The sequence below is a fragment of the Melospiza georgiana genome, chromosome 5 (genome assembly GCF_028018845.1).
Source record: "Melospiza georgiana isolate bMelGeo1 chromosome 5, bMelGeo1.pri, whole genome shotgun sequence".
Classification (NCBI taxonomy): Eukaryota; Metazoa; Chordata; class Aves; order Passeriformes; family Passerellidae; genus Melospiza; species Melospiza georgiana.
The window spans coordinates 35,324,694-35,335,973 of NC_080434.1; positions in this window are offsets into that span (position 1 = coordinate 35,324,694).

Sequence of the window (11,280 nt, forward strand, 5' to 3'; positions counted from 1 at the left end):
TGAGCCTGCTGTGGACACTTTCAGCTGATGGTCTGAACAACTGAAAGCATCGGCAGTCCTTACGTTCTGTCTGACACTTCTCAGAGAAGCCGTGTCCAGGCAAAACCGAGAGCTCTGATTCCCCTCTCAGCTCAGTCAGTAGCTGCAGAGTAGGAGCCCTGTGCCTCCTGTCCCCAGCTCTGGCAGCAGAGAGCCACAAGCAACACCAGCCCATCGCAGGGGCCATGGGCTCCGGGGAAGCCCCGCTGGCTGGGAGGAGTCCGCAGCCACACGGTTCAACCTCCCTGCCCCGAGGGGCTTGGCCAAAGCACCTGCTGGGAACAGACCCCACGGAACTCCTGAGCTGTGCTGGGAAGGGTTTGGGAGAGTGTTAACTGTGCAATGTGCTAAGCATTCAACAGCACGCAGGAGCCAGTGCCAGTGTCCAGGAATGTTCCCTGGCTGCATCAGCCTGCATGGAGCCTCATTGTGCAAGTCCCACTGCAATAAACAAATCCCTCTGCCAAAATCCAACTTGTTTGCCACAAAGGAACATCTCTTGGTAAGACTGGGAGTTCAGAAGTCCACTGTTACCTTCACTGGGTTTTAGGACCTGCATTTATTTTTTTAGATTGTTATATTGCACTTGAAGTGTATCCTATAACTAAAGAAAAGCTGCAGGGGGGCTCCTAAAGGCTTCTTTTAGCTGTAACAAATACAGCTGCAAGGACAGATTGAATGGGGAAAATACACAAGTAACAGATTTACACAAACAGAAGCAAGCACAAGTTTATAAATATTTCAGGAAATGTGCATTCAACATCATGTACATTTAATCACAAGACTTGTATTTGCTTCAAAAAGAGAAAGGCACTGAAGGGTATGGTGAGAAGTCAGAAGTATGGTGACAATAAATATATGATAAATATGCCTAAAAGTCTTAGTTCCCAAAGGCTTTTTTCGGTCTCATTTTTATTTACAATAAGATACCCATTGCAGCAGTATAAAGGGAACTCAAAAATTAATTTAAATGTTTTCACTAAAAATGTGTTGAATTGAGAAAATATATTTGCTATTTCCCAGTCTAAACAAAATACCCTGTGATCACAGTAAGTAAAAAATAAATAAGAGGTGTACACTTTTAAATAGCTCCATGACTATAAAGGATTTTAAAAACATATGAATCTAAAACCTTTTTTGACATGAAAAATCAGAGTCCGTGGCCTGCACTGTCTGTTCTGTAGAAAAAAAAAATAACAGCATGCTCCCTTCTTAGAAGTCAGAAATATGTCAGCACATCTTGGCTGCTTTCCCTCCTGTATGATCCATATAACTGACAATTGTGGAAATAAATTATTATTCCATTGTCTCAAAGTATCCCTGTGTTTAAATTAATTTAATACACATTGTCTCAATCAGAAGCAGGAAAAACACACTGGAGACAGAATTCTACTCCCAATGAAACCAAAGAAAGCTCTTGGCACTGCTCTCTGTGCAGACAGAACTTCTACATGGTATTTATTTAATCTCAAATATGTACTTGCAATTAGAATTCATACTATGTGTTCAGCATCAGAATTGATGTTTTGGGCCTAGCTATGTAGGTAGTTTGTTTTGCATTTTTACATACGGTGAAGTGCTAACAACCCCAATCATGCCTTAGAAATACTCTGGGAAACAACATGGAAATGCAGGGGAAAATGAGCCCCTATCTAATTAGATCTCTTGAAAATTATTTTCAGACCAGACATGAATAATCTGCACCCTACCTCAGCTCTTTGATGGCCTTGCTAACCAGCACAAAATATTCTGGGCAGCAGCTAAACCAAAAGGATAAAACAGCCCTCCTGAAATACATTAAGACTGTGAAGCATAAACCCCCATATATGTTAGATCAGTATTTTTCATTGGTAGGCCCATAAATTATAAGCAGACTAGACAGAAACACAGAAGATCCCTATAAGGCTGACAAGTCACGTAGCACTGGCTCCTTCATTATTCCCAGAGGCTACACACTGTTCAAAACCAAATAAAAAGTGATCTAAATGATTTATAAATAGTGCATTTGCCACAGAGCTGTTATGTAACAGGGTGTTAGAATATAGAGTATAAAAAAGTTACGAAATGCTGTCAGAATACTGATACAGTGTAAGCAACAAAAAAAAATGCATATAAATTACTCTTACTAAAAGGAAATAAAGAAGGCACTGAAAGGGTGAAATCCTTTCAAGGAAATAATGTATTATTTTAAACAGCCTGTTGAGTAAGTGTTCAGAGCAAGGAAAAGCTACTATAGAGCTCTAACCCTTCTCCCCCCCAAAAAAAGTTATCATGGTTAAAGAGTACAATAGAGGAGACTCAGAAGACAAAAAGACAAATAAAACTTTACTGCAAGGACATAATAATTAAACTATCTCAACACAAATAAAGGAAGTTATGACAGAGGTCTCCACAAATGGTATGGAAAAGATGATGAGGGAACAATACACAGGAACAAACTGACTCTTAATAAAATGGTAAGGAACCAGCTTTAAAATGAACGGAATAAATAGTTTTTCAAGAAATGCCTGGTTGTGGAACCTGGTGCTATAAGATTCTATGGGTCAAAAACTATTAATAACTTCAAAATAGCATAAACAACTTCATAGTGGTAACTATGCCTATTATGGATAATGGCTACTATGGGATCTGCACCTGGAACATAGGAAGTGTGTTACAAAGATCACCCCATATTTATGCCATTTCTTTCTATAAATATCATCTACTGGGCACTGTTAAAGATCTGGGAAAGAGGGATATGTCAGTCCTATGAAATACTTTCAATCTCCCCAAAGCCATGTATTAAAGTACCATGTCAATTCTAGCACGTGCCATTAGTACTGATGTTCATTAATTTACATCAAAATATCCATTAGGAGAGCAGTGAAAGCAAAGTCAATTCCCACATGGAAATGGGGACATTTAAATTCCCACATGGAAATGGGGACATTTAAATGTAAACTGGGACCAGAGAGAGCCAGGCCTAACTTAAACCTCTCACACAGCATATGGGCACTGCAGGGAACACAAAAGCCTGACCTCAGCCACACCTTTGGCAAGAGTCCTGATCCTATACAGAGAGGTCAGGTTAGGACACAACATACAAAACTTATTCCTCAGTTTTCCCTTTAATAAAATAGAAATATCAATGCAGGCTGTATAAACCTTTCATTTCATTATTGTATGTTAGGGGGTTGGGGTTTTGGTTTTTTGTTTGCTTTTTTTTCTGTTTTATTTTATGTTAGTTTGTTTTGTTTTGTGCTGGTTTTGGTTTGCTTTTCCTTTTTTTTTTTTTGCATTTTGTTTTTTCTCATGTTGAAGAATGAATTTCATAGTAAAATGAAGAAAGTAAAAAAATAGCCTTACATGAGTACATACATAATATTCCCGGCTAGGGTGTAAAATGAATGCAAGAAGCATTACAAGTAGAATAACATTCTACTTTCATTTTACTTGAAATACTGGATTTCATTCTACAATGGGCTGGCTCTAACTAATAAAAGTATCAACAAATCAGTATTTGATGTTTTTAAAAGAAAGATGTAAGTTTAGCTATTAAAAAGTCCAAATAACTTCTCTTACTGTTATTTTTGGACAAAACTTTAAACTAAATTCAGGATGAATTCACAACCCTTTTGTTTTCAGATGGAAATTGAGAACAGACTATTCATCCAAAATACCTGGCCCAGAATTTGCAATACTTCCCTACTGCACAAAGACACTGTGAGACAAAGTTAAATAACATTTGCAAGAGGCAGAGGATTTATAAATCACTGTAAGAGTGAAAATAAGCCCTGGTATTTTGAGCCAACTGTTCTTTCAAAAGCAAATGGAGATTAAAATATTCGATGGTGTTTGTACAAAGAACAGCTTGAACTTTGCCAGTTCAGAGCTGGCTGTACTCATTAGCACAGGAAAGCCCTCAGGCTGCTTTGCATGGAAGGTATAACTTAGAACTAGATTTCTCTAGAGTTCTGAAGGACATATGGACAGTCATCTTCCAAAACAAAAAAGTTAAAAAATTCAAATCTTAAGGAGACCCTGGGTGCTAGAAGGCTGACCATACCCAGTCCCCATAGGGGGAAGGCTGGCAGCCATGCAGAAATCCAGAGTGTGTCATTGCACTTCCTTCTCCTTTGAGAAGATTCTCTGCAGAGCCAAGTTAATCTAGGCAAATAGTAACTTGAAACAGTACTTACTGTGGTCATTACCCTCCAGATTACTGAAAGATGACTATGCAAGATAACTACAAATGATTATAAACAAACATTTGAGGCATGACAGGCTCTTCCTAGGCTGGCCTACTGTACGTCAAGGAGCCAAGTCAGGCCTAATTCCGGCAGCAAATTCCAGCACTATGTCATTCCTCAAGTCCTTAATGAGAACATTTTGACTATTTGCTGGCAAAGGTAAAAACAAGAACATGCTGTACAAAAAGGAAGGAAAAGAGTAAGCTGAACTAAAATGGAAGTGTCTACTTCCTATCTGGGTTTTGCAGTGATGCAAATCCATTTCTTTAATGTCTCGATGCTGAAAAGGAAGCAATACTACACACAGCTCAAAATGAAAAGTCTCCTTATATTTAGTGATGTCACTTTATCATTTGTTCAGATGTGGCTTATAAAATAAGCAGAAAGAAAGGAAAATGTGGAAATGGAAAGCATCAGTGGGAAGCAGTAAAGCAACCTGCAGCTCTAGAGTTCTGTGAGATGAAGACAGTGCTATTCTAGAATGTGTTCTTTGCACAAGACATTTTCTTTTAGCAATGTTCAGACACCTCAATAACTAAAAAATTCAAGTCCTTTTAGTCTCTTGTCCACTCTTTTCATTTAGTAGGGATTTAAAACATATTTTTACAACTGTTTCAAGTTCCATTTTTTGCATGTAGATTTCCAGATCTGTTCTGTTTTAAGGTCTCACCGACCCCATGTACAACACACGGCATTAACACTGTTTTATCTGTACAAGAATTACAGAGATGAAATTATTTGTGACTGGATTCACATTTTCCACAGTAGCATCCAATCAGTGACTCACAGCCACTCTGTCTTTGGCTTGCACACCCACTTCTTTAAAATCCTCTCATCTTCCATCCAACAAACTCTGAGCTTTTATCAGGGAGCCTTTCCCATTAGGCTCTAACACATGACCCTGTACTTTATATTCTATCCCATTTATTTCTCTACTGCTCGAGCTCATCCAATTAGTTCAGTATGACACCACACCACAGGGACTGCTTCCCAACTCTGGCATGTCAACAGAGCTCATTAGCAAGTTACACTTTTTGTGCCAGGATCACAAATGAAACAATTAAACAATATCAGTTTCAATATCAATTTTCAGACAGAGCTCCAACAACCTCCCCCTGTCATTAACTGTAACATATTGCCACCTTTTCCTCTGGGCTATTTCTTTGCCCATCTGACACTTACCTTAAGAATTCCCCTTTTCTTCAGTGTAATAAGTTTGTTTAGAAAAGCAGTTACTGCATCACAGAAAGAAAGCAGGCAAATCTGGCATGATTTGTCTATGGCAAAAAAAAAAGTTTTATTCTATTTACTTCCACATTTTTTCTCTAAGAAGTCACCATCATCTTTAAATACTATGTTTTAAACTTGTTACATTTTACTTGGGTACAGACTGAGGTGCATGAGGAAGGGACTCAACTCATGTATTTCAAATCAAATAATGCTCAGTTTCTCACCCAGGACAAAATACAAAATACTTTTTGCATTCTATTATCTGAAGTATTCAATGTGTTTTTTTTTAATGAGACAGAAAATATATTATGTAATGTCAGCCACTATGTTACTTCTGATTTTATACTCACTAAATTCTTCTCTTTTGTTTTCATTTTACTTCATGTTGGATTTCACCCTGAAAGTTTCATTCAACCACAGGAGTTTTCTGTATGGATCAGAGCTCTTTCTTTTCTTTTTCTGTTGCAGACTTCCATTCTTATTGGTTTACATGCTAGGAGGAAGCAATAAATGAGACCTGGAAACTTGCAAGGATTGTTGAAGACTGATGCAACACAAACAAAGATCATCAGGAAAACTTTATTTTTTCAGGAGCATCCAGATGAGGACACAATTTTTTAACAGTTGTCAGATATGTACAGCATGAAAAACAGAATTTTCTTATACTTTGACTGTTTCAGCAACTAACTTTAAAAACTGAAATCCTTTCCTATTTTAGACTATTCTATTACATTGTTGTTCCACAGAAGTAGATTATTGGACTGGAAACTGGATTATCCAAGAGGAAAAATATTCAGTTGCAAGACTTATGCAACCCCCACCCTTTTCCTTGTTCCTAAAGAAAGAAAAAAATCAAGAACACAGAGACCTTGTTCCAGGCCCATTATCATCAAAAAGTCTAGAGAAGAATGCAAACCAATGTTTCTTTTTCTAAGGGTGAAATCCTAGATGACTTCAATGAAATTGCTTTTGCCACCCCACTGAACATTGTAGCCCTTAAAAGCTACCAGGAAAAATTGTATAGTCAGGCCAGTGTACAATGAATAAGAGGAAAATATCTTGTGTTTATTTCTGCACCTACAGGAAGATAAGTTTAAAAAAGGTGGCTGTGCTCTATGAAAGTGTCCACAGCTAAGTGAGAGAAGGAGGAGAAAAAAGATCAAACTTGACCAGAAATGCTGGGCAGTGTTTTTAACCTAGCTAAAATAAACCACCACTTAACACTCTCATTGCTTCTGAAGCCTCATTTGGAGCTTTCAAGATGAAAAAAGCCAGTGATGTGTTTTATGGTGTTTTTTTTTTTTTTTTCCAGACAGGATCCATTTTCTCCTCCTTTCATTCATGCCTTGTAATGGCCTCAATTTACATGTATAAATTTTAGGCTCTATGCAGGATGTGGGAATGAGATCAATTGGATGAGTAAGCTTCATGTGACTGCTGCTACAGACTATATGAGGAAAACACTGCTGGAGTGTGTTTAAAAGAAAGGTTGTGGGAATAAGGGGTTCATGCAGGGAAGATTTGAGCACTGGAATGGAGTTAGGTGAAGTTCCCCATAAGAAAACACATCCTCATGTAGCTTACTGCAAGCTGAAGATATATTTCTCATGTGTTCTGCTCTTGTTTTGGATCATTTTGTGGCAATACAGCTGAGCATACAGCCTAGAGAACTTGGACTCAAGGGCTTCCTTTCAGAAGCCATAGCAAATGCATATGATTGCTATTTGATGGCACAAATAATAAAAATACTATTTTCCTTTTCTCTGGTTCTTCTCCACCTTTATGGCACTCCATCCTACCAGGGTGTTTTCCTTAACTCCTGCAGAATTATGCAGAGCACTGAGCCAATCACTCAATGGAAAAGCACTGCTCCTGAAGACAAGCAAACTGCAAGAACATCTTGGAATTTGAAAGACTTTTTCCTCCTCTTCAGGCAGAACTGTTTAAACATAGGATCTGACAACACCCCAAAGGCTTAGAGAATGTGCACATATTCTAAAGTAACCCTTACCTTCCTTAATGAAACTTTATCCTGCTACAGACTATGCAGAATAGGGCCCAGTGACCCTGGTATCTTTCAAACTACATTTTCTTCTAGAAGAATGATTCTCTTTATCCTTTTTCTCCTGAAAAGGGCAGCACAGCCTCAAACACTCTCTTCAGAGCTCAGTAATTACTTCACAACAACACGGCAGCAGTTCCCATGCACTGGAATGAAACATGTTTTCAATTAAAATGGCATTATCCCATAAGTGTCTCAAAGTCAGTGCTAAATGGAACTTAATCACATAAAAATTGTTCATCATAGGTCAGTAAAACACACTGCACCATAACAGGCAGGTTTGTGTAGTGCTGAATTCACTGCAGTGAAAACACTTCCATAGAAAGATGCAGCTAATAAAGCACACCTTGAATTCTGCATTGGCTTATGGAATTTTCTGCCTCAGACCTTACACATAATTTGCTAATTTACTTTTTGCAAAATACTCCAGTAAGTGCAGACACAGTTCCTATTAAGTACACAAAGTTGATTTCACATTATGAACAGCTCATGAAGAAGAAGCAAGATCCATGCAGAAGACAAGAGCAACAATGACAAAACCAATGATTCAAAACATTGCTTAACCATTTTTCAAAAAACCCCACAAACCTTAGTATTCTACCCTTCCAAGAAGAATCAGAGCAGGCATAATTTTTTATGAAACATTTGAACATGGAGAGGATAGCAGTTGATTGAAAAGGTTGTTGTAAACATATTCCAAGCATTAGTAAGAAATATGAAAGAAATTAGAGAACAGGTGTTTCAGTACAGCTACAGGTATGAAAATGTTCATAAAAATGCACATAAAAAAAGACAAAATATAATTATTTCAGAGGAAGAAGTCAGAATACATTTACAGAAAAGCCACTGGCAACAAGATTAAAGATGACCCCAGGCAGGAAAATGGTAACAAATACCAAAATAAACCCTTGTGTGCATCTGTAAAACACAGATCTGTAGCTCAGTCAGTGATGAAAATGCTGTGTGACTCCTGCAACATTGAGGAAAAATATTTAATGCAATTACCTTTGAACATTTGGATGTCTCCTAACTATGTTAAGACTTTTCTTTTGGCATGTAGCTATCCACAAATGTGCTTTACCCTGGATGGACATGTGCAAACCCCAGTGCCCTGGATGTGCTCAAGGATCTGGACAAGTTTCCCCTCCTTTCCCTCCCAGCTTGGTGTTTTGTGTCACATCCTCAGTGCTCCTGCTTCAACCCCTCTCCATCAAATGTAGCACCTCTCCAGCTCTCCATCAACTCTCCAGTGTAACAATCTATTCACTAATAATACCAAAGTGTACTCATAAACCCACAGAAACATTCTTCTGCATCATGCCCAGCACATATCCTGCACTGCCACAAAAGGCAGCAGGAAATCATTTGCCCTGGTAGCATTGTTTTGTGCTATTTATTCTAATTTTAAAATTCTTCTGCTACCTCATTCAGGGCTTCCTGTGCTGCACCTGTGTCACCCTCTGCCTGAACTGCTCTCTTAACATTCAGTGCTAGAGAATCTTAAAATACATTATAATTAAAGCTCACAGACCACACTTACTCTGAGAGAAAAAAAAAAAAAAAAAAAAAAGGGAACAGAAGAAACCAATATAAATCCTAAGGGACTTCTAAAGATTAGTGGCAAAAACAAATCCGTGCTGAAGAAAGGGCAGAGGCAAACATGAAAAGCAGAGTTCAGGGAAAGCAAAAATATCAAAATGAGGTCATAATCCCACTTTGGGACACACAGATGCCTTTGCTTGACTGGCTTTGCAGAGAAGCAGTGCAGGGATCAAGGACTGAACTGACACCACCCAAAACAATAAGCAGAATGCTTTTTATAAGTGTACAATAACAAGATGCACAAACACAAAATTAGATTTTTAATTGCCATGTTAACACACTGACTTTCCACAGGTTTTTACCCTTAAATTTCCAGTGAGTGTCTCTCAATAAACAGTTAAGAAAGAACTATGCAAAAAAGTAGAGCCAGGATACTGTATAAATCTTGGAACAATGGATCAGATATTCAATTCCCTTAAAAAATCACAGATTCTAAGAAATTTTAAGAAAACAAGAGACAAAAAAAATTGTATCCATCAAAAACTAAAAAGAATCCAGTGAAAACATCTTAATGCCTCAAGAAAAAACATTTTATACAAATCCTGCAGTAAGCAATTCCAGTTTGTGAACATGACTCTACAAATCACTGAAAAATGTGGCTATCTATCTGTTGATCTATCTATCTAGCTATCTCTATATATATGTAAAGACAAAAGTCTGGAAAACTTAATGAAAATCTTACCAAAGAATCACCAAACCAAAAAGCTGCTGGAAAACATTGGAGAGTGAACCTGCTAAAATGGCTTTGCTAGTGGGGCTTTTACACTGGCAGTACAATGGAAGAAGCAGTAGCAAAAAGTAATCTGAGGAAAATCTATCTATTAAAAAAAAGGGGATACAAGAACAACAAAATGTACTATTTAAGGCAGTGAGCTAATTTGATGCAGTGCCTCGTATTCCACACAGTCATTTTGCAATCTGGATGACCTGAAGCAGATACAGAAAGGGAACTCTACAGGGAAATTATTTTATTTACTATTGCAGAAGATGCTGTTGGAAAACTGAACATGCTCTCAGGCACAGAAGCACTTTTTCATCCCTAGAAGACTATCAGAAAGACAATTGGAAGACAAAAAATACAAGTTGTAACCATCAGCATGTGCCAAGGACTGATGTTGGGTGTGGTAGCACCTAAAATACTACCGCTAACCTAGAAATGAACTGTGTTAGTGAAATCTACATGTTTATCCGGGGAAAAAAAACATAATAGTGGAATATAAAAGGTACTTGAGCAACTAGAAATATGAGCATTTGTGGATACGGAATTCCTATCTCAAATAACAAAAGGAAACACCACTCCCTGGCCAACATAATAGATTAGATAAAAATCAGATGGAACACAGCTTTGGGGCTATGACTCTGGGGCAGGTGATAGATAAATTAATAATCACATAGGACCTTTGTAGGCCGCATGGAAGCCAAACGCAACTGCGAGGGGGACTTATGCTTGTGTGGGCTTTGGCTCACAAGCCACTCCGTGCCAGCGCTATTGCACGGGCATCTCAAGGAAAGCCAACGTGCACGGCCAAATATCCTGGAATGAGAACTGGAAAACAATTGCTGGAAAAAACAAGCGCCGCAGCGCTCACTTGAACGGGTTGTTGACTCCAAACTCGAGCACCTGAGGGGCACCTGAGAGACTCCTGAGGGGCACCTGAGGGGCAATCGCTGTGCCCTGTCAACCGAGGGCGCCTGTGCCCTCGAATCGAGACCAGGCGGGGACGGAGCAGCGGGGTTGTGACAGCCCCTTACCCGGCCGCATTTCCCCCCTCACCTTCGGCAGGACGCGGAGATCCGGGATCCGAGCCCCGCTCCCGCCCCATCGCCTCAGGCGCCACCGCCGCCCCTCAAGAGCCCCCCGGCCTCGCACACCTTCCCGCGCGCGCATCGCGCAGGCGCGCCGGCGGAGGGCGCGGCCAAGGGCTCCAATCGCCGCTCCCCGCTCCTTCCCTCCCTGCCCCGGCTCGGGAATATCCGGGACACCGCTCCGGGAGCGCGTCCCGGCTGCCGCCACAGTGCGCAGGCGCGGCTGCGCCAGGCTGGGGAGGGGAGCTCGAAGGAGGAGCGGGAAGCGGGGGAAGTAAAAGTTGCCGCGAGGGCGGGGCCGCGCCCGGAGTC